The following is a 17,603-nucleotide window of genomic DNA, read 5'->3' on the forward strand; positions in this document are numbered from 1 at the left end:
TTGAAAACTACTGGTCTAGTAATTAAAGTTCAGGACTGGGAGTCAGCAGATCTTTGTTCCCAGATTGTTCCCAGATCAGCCTCAGTGATCTGGGAACAAATCAACCGGGCAAGTTACGATATAATCTCCTCGTCCCAGACACTCAAAGGTGCATACCTCCCATTAATTTCTATGGGTGTTACATGCCTAAATATCTGTGAGGATCTGGGTCTTGGTGGCTGAGTTTACCTGCAATTGAAGTGGGGGAAACCTTACCTACGACAGAGTTGCTGTGAAAATACATTTATTAACATTTCTAAAGTGTTCTAAGATCCTTGGATGAAAGGTGCTAAATAAAGGCAAGCTCTAGTATAAAAATAGTTTAGTGCCAGTTTTGTTTTAAATGTGGCTTCAAGCAACTTTGCATTTTTCGTATTCTAAGGCTAGTGTGTGACTTATGCAGCCCCTGGAATAAGGCGAGAAATCTCAAGGCTGCTTAAAATTACAACTAGCACCAGAGAGCTCCAAGGAGTTAACGGGCAGCTGGGGACAGCTGGACCACAGCAACATTCATGTCCTCTTTCCTCCAGCCATGCACTCTACCCCAGGGACTGCAGAACTTCTACACGGTCCCGGCACTACCCAGGGAATCATTCCCTGTAGGCTGGTAGAATTTTCCTGTGGCAGAATGCTTCAGGTTCATGACCCCTTTGCATCATGGGAGCCATAATGTCAAGAGAAGAATTGGGCCAAGACGACTTTTCGGAATACAATCTTAAAACAAGGAAATTACAGGCAGGGTCAGTAAATTACAACACAATGGATGAAAATATTCAGCAAGGTTCATGAGTTAAGTGCTTTGTATTTAGATGTCTGTAAGGGGCATAATATGTGTCCCTCCCACCCCATTTCTTTCCACTTCCCAATGAAATAATTACAGTTGTTATGCTTTCTGCTCACCTGCTTTCCAATTTCACATTTGGCATCTCTATTTCTAAGTAATAGCTGCCTAGAGTTTCAATTAGCTTTTAATGAAATATTGCTCATTAATAAAACCCCAGGACAGCTAAACATATGACACTTTGTTTAGAAAAAAACAATACGTGCCGCTTTCAAATATGAATGATCTTTATTTTTAGATCAGTGTGCATGATGCTTAATGAGACGTTTGTCATTCAAACACAAAGGGATTATGGGGGATCAGGTCTCATTGCAGGCATTTTAGTAAGGTTTGAGATCTAGAATACAGCAGGCAATGCTGTCTATACTTGACATCTGATTCTCCATTGCCCAGCATCTTGTGCAGTCACAATCGCCTGTGCAAAGTGAATGCAAAAGGGGCTATAAAATGCTACTGTAACAGGGTGGTCTGCATTTCTAAGGGCAGGAAGGCCTGCTGCTAGCCAGCCCTGGTCAATAATCAGATCCAGCTGGGAAGGGAGCAAGTAGTTCAGCGGAGAGGGACTGTGGGAGGGAGATGAGCTCCAGCCTTCAGCTTTGACGAGGGATTGAAAGGGTGTTAGGGGAAACACAGGTGCTAGAGATGGGAGGCCAAAGGGCTATTCTGCCCTCCCATTTTTTAAAGATCTGAACCCTCCAGGGCTGGAAGCACACCACATCCTGAGCAGCGGGTCCAGCTCTGCATCGTAGCACACGCTGGGCCCTCACCTGTGCCTGCTAAAACTGTGGCGGCTCCTTCTTGTAGTGAGGACCATTAGGAGAGCAAAACAGAACTGTCCCCTAAGGGTGAGGGCTTGCCAGCAGGGGGAGGATAATGTAAAGAGCAGGGTGAGTGAGGCAGAGGCTCATGGGGGGCTCCCTTGAGGGCTGAAGCTCCTGGGGAGAGGGGGTTAGGTGTTCATGGACCAGGGAGTTCAAACTGCTGCAGCTAGGAAGGATTAAAGGGAGGGGAAGGAGGGTCAGGCAGGTAGGGGGTTAGGGCTGAGAAACAGGGAACCAGCACACTAGTAAGGGTTTCTTTCACTTGGCAGCTCAGCATCTGGGAGGTTGTTTATCACCATTCTCAGGGGACCAGGAACTTACTTTCTAGCTCTGGATGGAGGTGTGAATGGATGCAGTTCCCAGGCCATTTCAGTGCCTCTCCCTTTACCCGCCCTCCTAATAGCAAAACTCAGGAAGAGAGTGAGCTTTTGTTTTGTACACCAGAGCAGTATGCAAACCATAGCCAGAGTTCCTTCCTGTCTCACCTTCTAGCACCATTCCTCAAAGAGACCTTCTTTCTTCTTTTGTATCCCTGAAATGGAGTTGAAACCCCATCTGATCTGGCTGCTGTGGTGAGTCAGTAAAATGGCTCTGTGCCTTCATGCAGGATCCAAAGGCTGAGCCCTAGGCAAAGGAAGGCATGTGATTCTGAGTACTGGCTGGGATGTTACTGAACAGAACACACACAGGGATAACTTGTAAGTTTCCCTCTTTGGATGGGGAAGTTACAAGTCTGGTTTTTCTGTTGAAAAGAGAGTGACTCCATATCCAGTAAGCAGAGAAGAAGTGACCTTCCTCCCCTCATCATCACTTTTATTCTCTCAGGAGGTTCTCTCCCCTGCCATATTGGGTCCCTCTGATGGCTGGCTTAGAGCTTGAGTTTATATTTAACTTTTCTCCTGGCATTTTTTTGAACTTCTGCTTGTCCTTACACGATCCACCACTCATATTTGCATGTTGGTCGTAAAACAGTTTGATTAGTAACAGAGAAATTAAAATGAAGTGAGTGTAGAGGAAAACACTATCAAGAGCAAATGGATCTCAGGACCTTTTCCAAGCCTCTTGCTACACCTCAGGCTGACTGAACATTCAAGTATAGAACACAGTGAAGGGGGAGGTAGACGCCAAAAGAGTCCCTGCTCTGAAACCCAGTAAGTCCCATCCTTGCTGTTGCTGATAATACTTACTGAAAGGAATGATGGTGCTCATATTCAGATGAAATATGGGAAATACTCGCCTTCAACTTCATTCATCGACAAAACAGTAGGTAACCCTCGACTAATCCCTAAATTGTGATCTGCCACGTTGCCCCATTACACCCTGACAACATAAGAGTCCCTATTTCAAAACTAGGAACCCTTTGCATATCTGGATCTCGCAACAATGCAAGAGCAAGGTTTTTCTATTTCGACTGGTATAAAGATAGATCAGAGCTTGTGCACCGTAAAACAAGAAAGAGAGCCTGCTGCACAGGGTTGATTTGCCAGAGTTAAGAAACTTAGCTTTTGTATATGCAGACATGACACGTTTGCTTTGATTGGCTTGAATAATTGGAAGGATTGTGCTGAAAAACTAGGTGTACATGAAAAATCAAATTAGCACAGGGAATGTGTTTATAAAGTACATGCTTACACCAGCCAAGTTCATGTAGCTATTCAGCTACAACACAATCAAGCGGTCAAGCAAGCTACAAATCCTATTAGGTTTTTTGGAGCTGCTCAAGTGCATCCAGTGTCTTATGATGATAAGATGTCTGGAGGCCAATCTCTGATACTGTTTTGGGGAAGTTCTGTGGCCTATGTTATACAGGAGATCAGACTAGATGATCACAATGGTCCCTTTTAGCCTTGGACTCTCGGAACCTGTAACAATAAGGGGCCATGTGGATAATGAAAGCAATTTTCAGAAGTTGTTTGAGCTTGTTTCAACAGACAGACTTGACAAAGAAATTAAGCAGTGGTTGAAAAAGGAATATTAGTATGCCTGACCTGATAATATCAATGAACAAATTAAAGAACTTCACCATCAGGTGTTTTCAGAAAACTTACAGACAAAGTCAAGTAGTCAGAAATACTTTTGTTACTGATAAAAGCAGGGATGTAAGTGGTCATGAACAACTCATGTTTGCTGTAAACTTTTTTGATGATAATTGAGCTTGCAGTACTGTATGGTTGCATAAAGGCAGATGCAATATCTCCATTGAATACAGTTGAAGATGTATTGTTACAAATGGGGTTATGCCTCAAAAACGTACAGTAATACAAGGAAAGACTTCTGGCGTGGCAACCCAGATTGAGAAAGAAAACCCCAAAGCTTTGTTAATTCACTGCTTAAATCATAGCCTTACTTTATATTGAAAGATTCAACAAAAAGGTGTCTGATTAGAAGCATTACAAGCAGTTCATGAAGTCCACAACATAGCCTCTGCTAAAAGGCTAACCATATTTGAACCATGAAAGCATCATTCCCATCGGACAGCTCTAACTCATTAAAATCCTTGTGTGTGATGCAGCGGGCAGCAAGAACACCAGCTCGACAATTACCGCTCAACAATTATCAAGCAATCCTCCAAACAATGGGCACTGGTCTCACGCAAGGCGGAGAAACCAAAGCAGTGAAAAAAGCCCCCCCAAGACTGATTTCTCTCATGGAAAAATTTAGTGCATTCCTTGGACTTGAACGTTTGCTTTAGTGTGTTTTCAATTGTGAGGAAGTAGCTGACGTATTGCAGACAGAGTGTGACTGCTGAGCCTGCCCTGACTTTTCCCTGCCACCCTTTGTGAACACTTAAATAGTTTTCCGTTCAGAAATATGTTTTGCTGAAATTTATACAGGCGCTTTGGATGTACTGCCAAAATAGATTCAACAGCTACCAAGATATGCTGATGATGGAAGTGCGCCATAGGTGTTTAAAACTCCTAAAGAATATTTTCATAAACAATGATTTCAACAGCTTGGCATTGTAATAGGTGAGCTGTATTGGAGGCTTAATCAGGAAACTCGGAAATTACTTCAACAAACCAAGACTCTTGTAATTTGAGAAGCCAATGGCGATCTCTTCAAAATTCCAAATTAAATCTGTAACTTACATGCTGGTAACTTTGATTTTTGACGGCCTACACTTTTATTTGATGATTCAGAAGGATTTGCTGAAAATGTACGAGCAAAAGATGATCAGCATAAACAAAGTGATGAAATTAGCAATCTTTGTGGAAATACTTGGAGCTGCTGAGGGAGCATGCCCACTCCTTTCTGAAGCTGACAAACCCAGTTACATCTATTTGACAATTCCTATGTCCAATTCAACCACGGAACAAAGCTCTTCTGCACTCTGAAGAATAAAAACGTACCTCCAATTTATGATGTCGCAACAAAGGAAGAACCATCTCAGGTTTCTTCACATATACAAGGACATCACAGATATTTTGGATCTTCTAGAGTTTGGCAGGTAATTTGTTACTATCATAGAGGGAGGGGTAGCTTAGTGGTTTGATCATTGGCCTGCTAAACCCAGGATTGTGAGTTCAATCCTTGAGGGGACATTTAGGGATCTGGGGCAAAAATCTGTCTGGGGATTGGTCCTGTTTTGAGCAGATTGTTGGACTAGATGAGGTCCCTTCCAAACCTGATATTCTATGTTCATGCCAGGAGAGACTTTTTTGACAAATGGATTTAATTAGGACTGCTTCCTGACATAGGGCACTGAAGACGACAAAATGTGAACTGTTTGTTAATTGTATGTAGTTCCCATTAGTTCCACAAATACAAGTTCTTGAAGTTATGGAAGGTATTCCCACCTTCTGAAAAGACTGAAGACTACATTGATGAAATAAGGAAAATCCCAGACTTTCACATTACTGTAAGTTGCTTTTAATAATACTCTTACTGCTAATAAGCATGGTAAATGACTCTGCAAATCCTGATGCCAAGCAGCCTATATTGCCTATATTGATATTGTAATCAGATATGGATGTCTTTTGGAATGTTTTCTTATGTGGGTTTTGTTTCCAAGGAGACATAAAATAAATAATTAGAAGTTATTTGACATTGTAGTTGTACCTAATACTGTAGCTTTGTGCAGTGACCAGCAATTATTTTCATGGGATATGGCTGAAAAAATTCAGATGTTTTAGTATTTGCCCTTAAGTTTTAAACTATGTAGCAATAATTAAAAAGTAAACAGCCCCAGTAAAAGCATTTAAACTGATTGCATTGTGACATCTGGCCTTTCCTTCGCTTTCTTTTTAATTGCTGCTCAGTAATGGCAATAGTCATAAATGGTTTGAATATAGTTCTCAAAGAAGTTACCTGTTTAACCACTCCTTATTATTTATTGCTCTTTGAGATTGTGTTGAATTGTTGTGTGCAGGTTTTTTTTGTGACTCCTGTTGTGAGCAATTGGCAGATATGGCCTATAGAATTAGCAATAATATGTTTATTATGGCTTTGCTTAAAGTAACAGGCACAGCCTTGCTCAGTAGGTTTTCTAAATGTTTGGGTTGCTCCCCCCACTACCTTTTTGCAGTCCTTCTGGTGCCCCTGGCTGGGAAAGCCTTTGGTAGCTGTGGCCCTGGGTGGACAGAGGAACTGTTTTTGCTTTGATGTTTTGTCTAGGGTTAATGTCTGAAATACAAACTTGTGCCCTGAAAGAGACTTGAGTGGCAGAGTGTCCCCAGCAATCTGGGGAAAACAGGCCAGCCGCTTGCAGCTACCACATTAGAATGATTTATATTCTTTTTAAACAGCAATATATTATTATGTGTATTGCGGTAGTGCCTAGGAACTCCAGTTATGTCTCCATTGTGCTGTGGGTTTGTACAAATGACTCCAGAAGATGCAAGGTGGTGGAGAATCAGGCCCTTAATGAACAATGGTTGCCATTCCTGTAGTAGAGAGAGGTAGGATGTGAATGCTAGACACGGAGCCAGGAATTCCCAAGTTCTAATCTTGGCTCTGACCCAGCCCTCTACCCTGATGTCTCAAGGCAAGCCATAGCGGGGATTTCAGGTTTAGGTCCTTTGTAAGCTTCCTTAAAGGTAACAACCTTGTGGAAACTCTGTGGCCCCAGATTAAGTAATAGATACTTCTAAAGTTATTTTACTGATAATTAGAAACACATAGGATTATGTGGGAGTAGTGAGAAATTTCAGGTGGAGCAGTAAGGGCGGAGTGTGTGACTCCCCACAAAAAACTCAAGCATGCAGTATTATTGTGTGAAAACCTGAATGAACAGAGGCACAGCCCTTCCCCCACTACTGCTTGAGACCTTGTGCGCCAGCAAACTCCATACATGGGGGTTTCAAGATTCCTATGTGCCTCCAGTGGAGCTGCCTACACCATGTGTAGCAGCTCTGTTGCACTGGGACCCTTCTGCACCCCTTACTCTGATGGGTAAACTGAGCCCTGTGAAAATAATTTACATGCCCATACCGCATACTCGACAGGGGATTTTAGCCAATGGTTCCACATAGTTGTGGATGCTCTCATTGGCTGTTTCATTACCAAGAACTGATGCAGCAGGGCAGAGCTGTAAGAAACAAGAGTTTTCCTAAATATGCCGAGAAGCCAGTGTTGCCAACTCCATGCATTCAAAAATCATGACTCCAGCCCCCTCCCCCACCTCCCAAAATGAAGAGGCTTAAAATTCATATATTTTTAATTGGTTTCTTTTTATTTTGACTTCTGGTTAATGAGTCCCAAAGTGCATTTGAGTCAAATGTCAGTTTTTCTGGGCATTCATGAAGGCTAGAATCTTTTTTAATTGAAAGATGATATTCTCATATAGTCCTGTGAGTGCAGGAGCTAGGGCCTTATGAAAAACACCAAATATTGGGAGACTCGCAATAAAATCATGAGAGTTGGCAACATGGATTCCTGACCAATACACGCCCCCTCTGGAAACCTGGTCCTCTTTCTCCAATTCCTGTTGTCATAGCTGATTGTACTATGCAGGGGCTGCTAGATCAAATCTCGGTTTCAGTACACACTGGCGATCTAAAAATCACCTGCTCTGGAGCTGCCTACACCTCATGCAGCAGCTCTGCTGCATTTTGACTTTTCTGCATCCCCTATTCTGAGTGTATTGTGTCCCTTAAGATTATATCTACATGCACATACAGCGTCCAAACCTTCTACTTATTCAATGAGAGGTGGTCTGGAGTAAGAGCTCCAGGAATGGGCTCGATGTGGTGAATAAAAAAGCCCAAAAAGAATTTAGAAGGAGCAGTGGAATAGTTTCCCAAGAAATGCCTGGAAAAGCAGGAAGAAAAGCCAAAAGGGAAGAAATTCACAAGCTTAAACTGCAAAGAATATATCTTCCACGAGAGGGAGCTCAGAAACCATTCACTGCTAAGCAATAGAAAGTGTTATGAATCATAGACGATAAAGATGGAAAAGACTTGTGAGATCTTCTAGCCCAGTGGTTCCCAATCTTTTCCAGATGGTGAACCCCATAGTAAAACAGACGAGAGTTTCAAGGTGTTCCAACTCCCCGCACACCAATCTATCCACAAAGAGAGGGAGACACATTTAATGACTATCTGTAGCCTGCTGGGGGTTGTGACCTCAGCCTGAGAAACTATGTTCTACAGACAATGTTGGTGAGGTAATCTTTTATTGGACCAGCTTCTGTCAATGAGAGAGACACGCTTTTGAGCTTACATAGAGCTCTTCCTTAGGTCTGGGAAACCTACTCAAAAATGTCACAGCTAAATACAAGGTGAAACAGATTGGTTAGCATAAGTAGTTAACACGTATTTCAAGGGATCATTTAAGGTGAGGTGACCCACTAACACCCCTCCAGTCATAGGGGGAAAGAAAGGGAGACAAAAAAGGCAGGTTGGGGGAGGCTGTTAGTGGGTTATAAATTGTTGTAATAAGTCAAAAATCCAGTGTCTCTACTCAGTCCATGATTTTTAGTGTCAAGCAAAGTTCTTTGTTCTAGCCCGTCTTCCGCAGGCAGAAGACAGTGGTGATACTACACAGATAATTCACTTTTCACCACAGAATTATTGGGAAGAATTCCTGAAGCATTTTAAGATACTATTACTTGTAGGAACTGTCCTGTCCATTTTGTGTCTGACAGTCTTGCAGTGAGGGAGTATAAAGGTGTTGATTTACACTCATATGAATCTCAGAGACTGGTTCAGTTTGCTTTCAGAATAGCTACAGGGGAATTTCAAGTCAATTGTAAACCCTTTTTGTACTACTGCAAGCTTGGATATAATGTAATTCAGTTTATACTAGTCAAGGCAGAAACCAAAACCCCAGATTTGATAACTTCAGGGAAGTTTTACTCTACTTCACACCTGGCATGTGTCTAGAATGGGAGAAATCAAACCGCTGAATCTGAGAACCTCTGAATTTTGGAAAAGTTTGGACCCCAATCCATCTGGAAACTCTCTCTGCTGTATCATAGTGTGATTTGTGGACACTGCAGATGTCTAACAGGAAGTAGGCTAGAAAGAGTCATGAAGACATACCCAGTTTGGGAGTTCTGAGTCACTAAATCTGGTTTCATGCAATATGTTGTTGATTGCAGTATTCCCAACCCCAAGCATATAAAACTCATGACATTGGCCTAAAAATCATGAGATCTTTTTAAAAAATAATCGATGGTGGGTACTTTTTATTTGCCTTCTGGTATATGAGCCTTTAAGGTGCATTCGGGTCACATTTTCAAGCTTTTCTCCACAATCATGAGGGTGAGAAATGTCCTTATTTTTTGTTTGAAAGCTGAGATCCTCACATTGTCACAGGATTCTAGGAACAGTGTCTTTAAGGAAAATACTAAATACCTTGAGTCACACTAAAAACAGGAGAGCTTGATTTCATTTAAAAAAATAAAAAGCATTAACTGAAACCTGAAATTCCCGGCTTTTTCAAGAGTACTTAGATTGCAAAGTCTTGGGGCAAGGACCATACTTTTGTTATGTGTTTGTACAGCACCTAGCACAATGGAGTCCTGGTCCATTGCAGGGACCAGTAGGTGCTACTATATTGCAAATAATACATGATGATTATAGCAAATAATTCTTCAGCAATACAGCAAATCCTGGCACCATGGACGTCAATGGTAAAACTTGCAAAATGGGACCAGAATTTTAGCCATGATGACTTGAACCAAGCTCCCCAGATCTTAACCATCCTAAACTCTTGGAAATTTCAGATCCAGATCTTTATACCTGCTACGCTACACACTGAGGGAATTAGAAACTTCCCTTGTGGACAGGTGTTCTATAATTGCCCACTTCAGGACTTGTTGCTCTTTTCACTGGCATTGGCTGCTGCCAGAGACAAGATACTGAACTAGAAAGTGCACTAGTGTGACTAGGCATAGCAATTTCTAAGTTCCTATGATTTATTTTTCTTAAATCGCATGCACTAAAACCTCACTGATATTTCAGTGCTACTTGAGAGCAATCTGCAGAAGGGTCTCCTGAAAAGGGAAGATAGAATTAGGCAGCAGGATGGCCACCTTGGGAAATTATTTGGAAACTTTCAGCAGAAGCTGAGAGCATAGGGATGCCATTTTTAGCTCATCCTACTCATAGATTCATGAGGCATCTCTTTTGACTTGTCACAAAAGCATCTTGTTGACTCTGCAATGAGTTCAGTACAATCAGCCACCTTTAGAAAAACAATGATGATGGAGCCGCTAGGGCAAAATAAAAGGTCAAGTGCTATTATGAAAATGCACATCCTGGTACTCAGAAGCATCTGATTGTTGTCGAGGCTGCATACACAGTTCAGCCTGTGAAACCTAGCTAAAACATAGACAACTTGGAGGCTTGGATTTCAAAGGTTACGTCCCCAAACCTGTATGGAACTGGGGTTGGTTTTGTCAAAATCCACCCACACCCAGTGAGCCTACAAAATTCCATAATTGGATTCTTGAATATGTAGATCAGGATTGCACCTGCAAAAAGGCACTTCTGCATGAAAATATGCTCACAGCAACTGAATGCGGTAGGTTTGTGGCTGGCAGGAAAAAGGGGATGAGGCTCTGTTAAGGGTCCCTGTTGCATTTGGGTTACAAGGGAGTGGAAAGAGGGACAGACTTACCTGAGAAGAGCCACAGGCACCTAAATAAATGCTGAGCACTCTTAGCTCCCACTGACTTCAATGGGTCAGCAAAGCACCTCACAGGATCTGACCCTGGCTTTGCATTTGATTTTTAAACAAATTGCACTGTCGTTCCTTCAATATATTTATTTCCCACTTCATTTTTAAAAGGGGCCATTTGTTTAGCCCGAGGAAATGAAACCAAGACAATTTTATGCAGCCTCAAATTGGCCATTTGTGCGAGCATTACCGTATCCTTTGAGAAGAACAAAAATCTCACAGCCAAACATGCTGATTATACACACGTGTCCTTGAGACGTGGGGCCAGATGTGCAGCTGGGGTAAATCAGCAGCGCTCCAGCGGAGTCGGTGCTGATATATACCAGCAAAGGAGCTGCCTCTTGATTTTATGCTCCAGACAGAAATGCATCCAGACGTTTAGAAATACAAACTGATTTCTCATGGGAAGACTATTAGTTTAGTTTAATTTTGTTTTCCAGTTACATCTTTGATTTCCTGTATGTAATTCCCTTGAATCCATCAGGGAACAATGCTACAATGATCCCCGCTACATGACTAGAATAACTCAGCTGCCCTGCAGCCAATTTAAAGCCTATAGAACTGGATAATCCCTTCAGAGTTAAACCTGTATGTTTTAGATAGGTCGTCAGAATATTAGGACTGACACCTCATATTGGAAGCCATTAGTGGAGCTTGGGAGGTGGTTTTCTGCTGTATTAGTAAACATCAGAGTTTCTGGAGTGTTTTATTCCAGGTCACTCGCCTGTATAACAAGCAATGAGTACAATATGCAGAGTGCTAGAACTGCAAAACCAGGTCATCCCATAGGTCCTGAACTGCATCACTGAGACGGAGAGAGTGTGTTGTCCAATGGTGAGAGCAGGTTGATCAGTTTTGTGCGTTGTTGGTATTTTAAAGTCGAAGGGCAAATACAGTACATTGAATTAACCCGCTATTTGCTAGTGCAAGTATCAGTCGCTAAGAATTGCTAAAGTGTCTGTTGCCCTAGGTTAAATTTTCAAGAAGCGCCAAAGTCCTGTTTGGATTCAGTGAAAGTCAATGGTACATGGGCTTCTAAGTGCCTACGTCACCCAGGGATTTTTGAAAATTCTACCCATAGTCTCCAGGGCTGATGTACAAAAGAAATAAATTACGTATAATTAATAATAGATTCCTTGTATTTAAAATGTATATGTGCCTGGTTTTGCTTCATTATAGGCTCCACATAGTATAACTGAACTGTCATAAAATATACGTGAACTAAATTAAAAAGATTCACAGAGTTACTTAGCAATAGTTCAGGCACTCAGCAAACTTCATCTTTCCTTGGTTTGTTTCAAGAACTGTCATTTGCTTTTAACTTCCATCTGCCATAATGAGCTCCAATGTATTGAAAGTAAATGTAATTTATCAAGTGTCAAGTGCTGAATTATCCAGGTAATTCAGTGAAACATTTCTTTCTCTTTCTAATTTCCAGACCATTACATAGGATTACTGTTTGTTTCAACAATGTGATGTTAAGTAGTACACGAAAACAATGCAGCAAAGCCATTCTATCATATAAAGGAATATGTATTATGTATCCAAAAAATCAAAAATTGCTCTTAACTGGGAATTACACTGCAATAAGTGTGTGGGGGGGGAAATACAATGTAGGTAACAAAGTGGAGCAAAATGACTCAACCTAATAGTTTGGGAGCACAGAGTAAGATCAATAGTGGTCTCTTAACCAAAATATGGTGCCCAGATACTACAGTAATGGCACTCTAGCAATATATAGTTACGGTACATAGGTTATAAATTCTCGAGAACTAGGGTTTGTGACATTTTCAGCGGTTTTTACTATATAGCCATAGAAACATTTTCTTTTAATTTCAGGTTCATTCAAATCCACCCACTCAAAGGCAGGCACCTGTGTGGACTGAACACAAAGGAAAACTCAGTCATGTCTCACCATCATGAGAAGCTATGATGTTTCCTCGCATGATTTCAATGCAAAATCATAAAATGACTTTCCAGGTTTGCTTGGAAGGTTCCCAAATTGAGTCCTAGGTTTGAGTCTGTAACCATAAGCCTTTCCGTTAAAAAAATATTTATGCAAAACAGAAATTCTCTCTCGTGTTGACAGTTTCTTTGCAGATAGATTCATCTTTGAAAAGAGGCCATTTTTCAAAAAATGAAAACTTTCTGCAAACCCTTTTTCATATGTATGCAGTGTTATTCTAGCTGTGTTGCTCACAGGATATTAGAGAGACAAGGTGGGCGAGGTAATTTTCTGTTACTGGACCAAATCCTATTGGTGAGAGAGACAAGCTTTTGAGCTTACGTTCAAAAGCTTGTCTCCCTCACCAACAGAAATTGGTCTAATAAAAGATATTACCTCACCCACCTTTTCCCTCAAACATGTTAGTAATGCAGGCCTGATCCAAAGCCTAATGAAGTCAATGGTGAGATCCCCATTATTGCTTAAACATTGTCAAAGATGAAATAAAGAGCATATCTTTTAGGATGTAGCTGGGACTGACACAACGCACCATTTAAGTCCATAAAATACTGTTCAAGTGGAATTGAAATATTGCATAGGCGTTGTGCTGATTCCATTCTCACAGGGTTGAATTCCAGCCTTAATGGAATTACTCTGTGGAAATTCAGCTCCCTCAGAGCACGTAATCCATTCCTGTTTGTACAAAACGTGCTGTTTCTTTCCATGTGCAGAGACAGCTTGCCTGCTGCTCTAATTGCTCATGTAAAGTCTGATCCCTTATTGTGAGTAGCACAGATGCACTGAAGTCAATGGCGCTACACCAGTTTACAGCAGTGGAGGATCTGCCCTGCTGTTCAGGAATTGTTTTTGTAGAGAGCATATTCTGCTCAGCTTGTACAGAAGCACTGTTGAGAAAGTAGCAAAACGTCAGTGCCGACTAAATTACTTTATTATTATTTGTACTAAAGTTGGTTTGCACGGGAGGCAGGAAATTTCCAAAATAATACATTGTCATTAAGCAATACTGTGTTGAGACAGAAATTTACATTTAAAATATAAGGGACCTCTTGAGCCAGATGAATTTGTTCTGCCTTCATTATCTGGTGGGTATTCGCTAAGTAGAGAGTCATAATGACAGAACAAAAAGTAATGGTCTCAAGTTGGAGTGGGGGAGGTCTAGGTTGGATATTAGGAAACACTATTTCACTAGGAGGGTGGTGAAGCACTGGAATGGGTTACCTAGGGAGGTGGTGGAATCTCCATCCTTAGAGGTTTTTAAGGCCCAGCTTGACAAAGCCCTGGCTTGGATGATTTAGTTGGTGTTGGTCCTGCTTTGAACAGGGGGTTGGACTAGATGACCTCCTGAGGTCTCTTCCAACCCTAATATTCTATGATTCTGTAATGGCATTATATAGGCACACAAACTAAAGAAACTTTGGTACTGTAATTTACCCATGGGTCAACTAGTTATTTTGCAAGAGTTACTATGCAAGATGTGATTTGAAGAGTAAACTGACTAGGACATGGGCATTGAGAAAATACTCCTGACAGCGAAGAACTGTTGAGTTCAAATCCCAGCTTTGACACTTCAGATGTGGTTCCCATTCAATGCCTTGAGATTCATATACCTAAAAACCACAGCTAAGAAGTGACTAATAGAGCTGGTTGGAGAAACTTTGAGGGAACCATTTTCCACAGGAATATGCACTTCCATCAAAATCAAAATGCTTCATGAAATCAGGTCAATTTCACTCACATTTCATTTAAGAAAGGGAAAGTTCTCACAATGTCAAAACATCTCATATGGATATTCCGCATTTCTTATGATATGCGAAACAATTTGCTGTATGGTGTATTTGCAAACCCGTTTAATTTCTATACACGTAAGAGTATATGGCTAAAGGAATGGACTGTCCATGGGGAAAAGGCGGTATATTTCATACCCACAAGCACACTGTTACTATTGACCTCCCGTCTCCTAAGGTCTTGTGGTTAAAGCACTGAGACTGAAAAGCTCAGGATTCACTTCCTGGTTCTGCCACAGCTTTCCTGAGCGACCATGGCCAAGTCATGCAACCTCTCTGGGCTCCACATCTCCATCTGTAAAATGGGGATCATAATGCTTCCCTTCTCCCACTCTTTGTCTTAGACTTATTTAGACTACAAGCTCTTCAAAGCAGGATTGTCTCTCACTCAGTACCAAGCACAATGGATCCTGATTGGGCACTGCCATAATACAAGAGTTTAATAAGGAGAGTTGTGAAGATAGGTTTTATGTCTAGGTAGATTAGTGCTATATGAATGCCAAGTAACGCTGTTATTCTCACACTGCTTATCTTTATTAGATCTAATCAAACCAACAAACCCTTCAGCTAACTTATCATTAAGCACAGAGCTTTATTTTCCAGCTTGTGGCAAGAGGATGAAACTCGGGATCTTTGTTTGGTGTCAAAAATGTTTTTGTGTCTTGTGTGTGTTAAAAAACAACATCTTTCAAGAAAGTTATTTTCTTCCCTAGGCAATATACGTGGTCTGCGATGATACAACCCCAGAGAGAAAATGAGCTATGTGAGCTCTTAAATGATGGAATGCAACTCTAAGCAAGCATTCAGTTCCAGTCCATCTCCTCCCACCACTTCCAGCTGTGCGGTATGAAGTGTATATACAAGAAAAATAGGAAAAGCAAAGACAGGTAATAAATAATCAAGAGTGCTGTTAACTTGCTACATCGTAAAAAACAAAAAACACTAGTAGTCTCACTGCCCCAACATTTTATGGCTTTTATAGGTTTTGGGAGGGGCTTAATAAGAGCAGGGTGGGCCCTTAAATAATATTCCATGGGTTCTCAACTTGGGATGTCTATGGCCTGTGTTATGCAAGAGGTTAAACTAGATTATCAGAATGGTCCCTTGTGGCCCTTAAAATCTACAAATGTATGAATTAACAGGGTTCAGTCCTCTCTTTCTTTATGGCTAAATGGGAAGAGAGCCCAGTTTTTTAAATTCTATTGTAACATGGAGGAAACAATATGGAAAAGTTCATCAACCCTGAACTAGAATAGTATGTTTGGTGATCTACCTCCCAGGCATTGCTTCCATCTGAAGTCCTGCCCATAAGAACGGCCATACTGGGTCAGGCCAAAGGTCCATCTAGCCCAGTGTCCTGTCTTCCGACAGTGGCCAATGCCAGGTGCCCCAGAGGGAATGAACAGAACAGGTAATCATCAAGTGATCCATTCCCTGTCGCCCATTCCCAGCTTCTGGCAAACAGAGGCTAGGGACACCATCTCTGCCCAAACTGGCTAATAGCCATTGATGGACCTATCCTCCATGAATTTATCTAGTTCTTTTTTGAAACCCCCTCCAGATTTTACACAACTGTCTTCTTTTGTACGTCTCTCAGGTCTTCATGTCCTTTCTCCCCAGGTATCTTCAATGAACCACAATGCCTCCTTTATAGCCTATGCTTCTCTTGTTCCCAATCCTTATTCCATGCTGACTGTATGCCTTTAATGCCTGCCCTATCCCCAGTATAGCAAGCATAAAATGATCATATTTCAAAATGCTGAAAATTTCAAAAAGTTTAAAATCTTGACATTTAAAAAAAAATTGTCTACATTTTCCCCAAATCCACCCCCTCCAATTTTCAATCAACTATAGATCTGTTTGAAATGTTTAAATTCAGAAATGTTAACTTTTGTATTGCTGACATTTTAAATATAGAAAAAAGGGACAAAATTTCTGCAAATCTCATTAATTCTAATCGATACCATCTTTTTTACCAGCTCTCCTGGTCAGTATTCGTCAGGATTGCATCAGCTTTACTCTGGGACTAATTATACTCCTGGGCTAAATTTGGCCCATTAAATCAGATTCTGCTCTTATGCCTGTGGAGTCTGACGACCTTTAAGTTCAGGAGTAAGGTCCATATCTTTTAATATATAATAAAATATATGGAGATATACCTATCTCATAGAACTGGAAGGGACCCTGAAGGGTCATTGAGTCCAGCCCCCTGCCTTCACTAGCAGGACCAAGTACTGATTTTGCCCCAGATCCCTAAGTGGCCCCCTCTTGAATTAAACTCACAGCCCTGGGTTTAGCAGGCCACTGCTCAAACCACTGAGCTATCCCTCCCCCTCAGGTTGTGGCAGGGGGATCCCATATTGGCACTGGCAAACAAGTTATGTTTATTCTGATTGTTGTTCAGAGGCTGTTGGCCAAAATTCTCATGCAACTACAAGGAAGCTGGCAAAAGTTAGTCACAGGGGCCAGTGCCATGAAAGCCAGAGGGAGAACATGGGTCAAATCTTGGATTTATTGAAGCCAATGGGAATTTTGCCATCAGAGAAGTATCTAAGCCGGTGTCCCTACATGATGGGAACTTCTCAAAAAGAAGATAATAAAACACAAATGACGTGCACATGAGGCCAGAATTTAGATCAAAGGAGTGACACTTCTCTGAGGATCAACCCCAGCTGAATAGCACAGTAAGAAGAAAAAGTCTGTGGGTCAATGAGACAGAGTTCTAATTTTGGAAACAGCTTTCTCACTTGGTGGTTAAGGCTTTCATTTAGATGATGACCCAGGGGGGCCAAAGAATGGTGCAAACAAGCCTTCACATAGCTAGTTGACTTTTGCCCTTGAAGCCACTTGAAATCAATGTGATCTCACAGAGAAAGGGCACCTTTGACAAGTCTGAAATCTGTACATTACAATATGTCTCAGAGGGGATGGTGAAGTTTTGTTGCATATTTGCCAACCTGTTAAAAAGATGATAACTCACTGGAAACTGCTTTCTCATCCCTGAGGGTATGTCTACACTGCATAGTTAA

At 41.4% G+C, this 17,603-nt stretch overlaps 1 long non-coding RNA gene across 3 annotated transcripts in view; it reads left to right on the forward strand.

Annotated features, from left to right (window-relative positions):
- Positions 1-16,396, forward strand: part of LOC120396769 — a 432,090-nt gene extending 415,694 nt beyond the window's left edge. For all 3 annotated transcript variants that reach the window (XR_005593354.1, XR_005593356.1, XR_005593355.1), the window contains exons 6-7: positions 15,288-15,461; positions 16,195-16,396. This is a non-coding gene — a long non-coding RNA (uncharacterized LOC120396769). The remainder of the gene's footprint in view (positions 1-15,287; positions 15,462-16,194) is intronic.
- Positions 16,397-17,603: the final 1,207 nt, after the last annotated feature.

The sequence above is a fragment of the Mauremys reevesii genome, linkage group 2 (assembly GCF_016161935.1).
Source record: "Mauremys reevesii isolate NIE-2019 linkage group 2, ASM1616193v1, whole genome shotgun sequence".
Lineage (NCBI taxonomy): Eukaryota > Metazoa > Chordata > Testudines > Geoemydidae > Mauremys > Mauremys reevesii.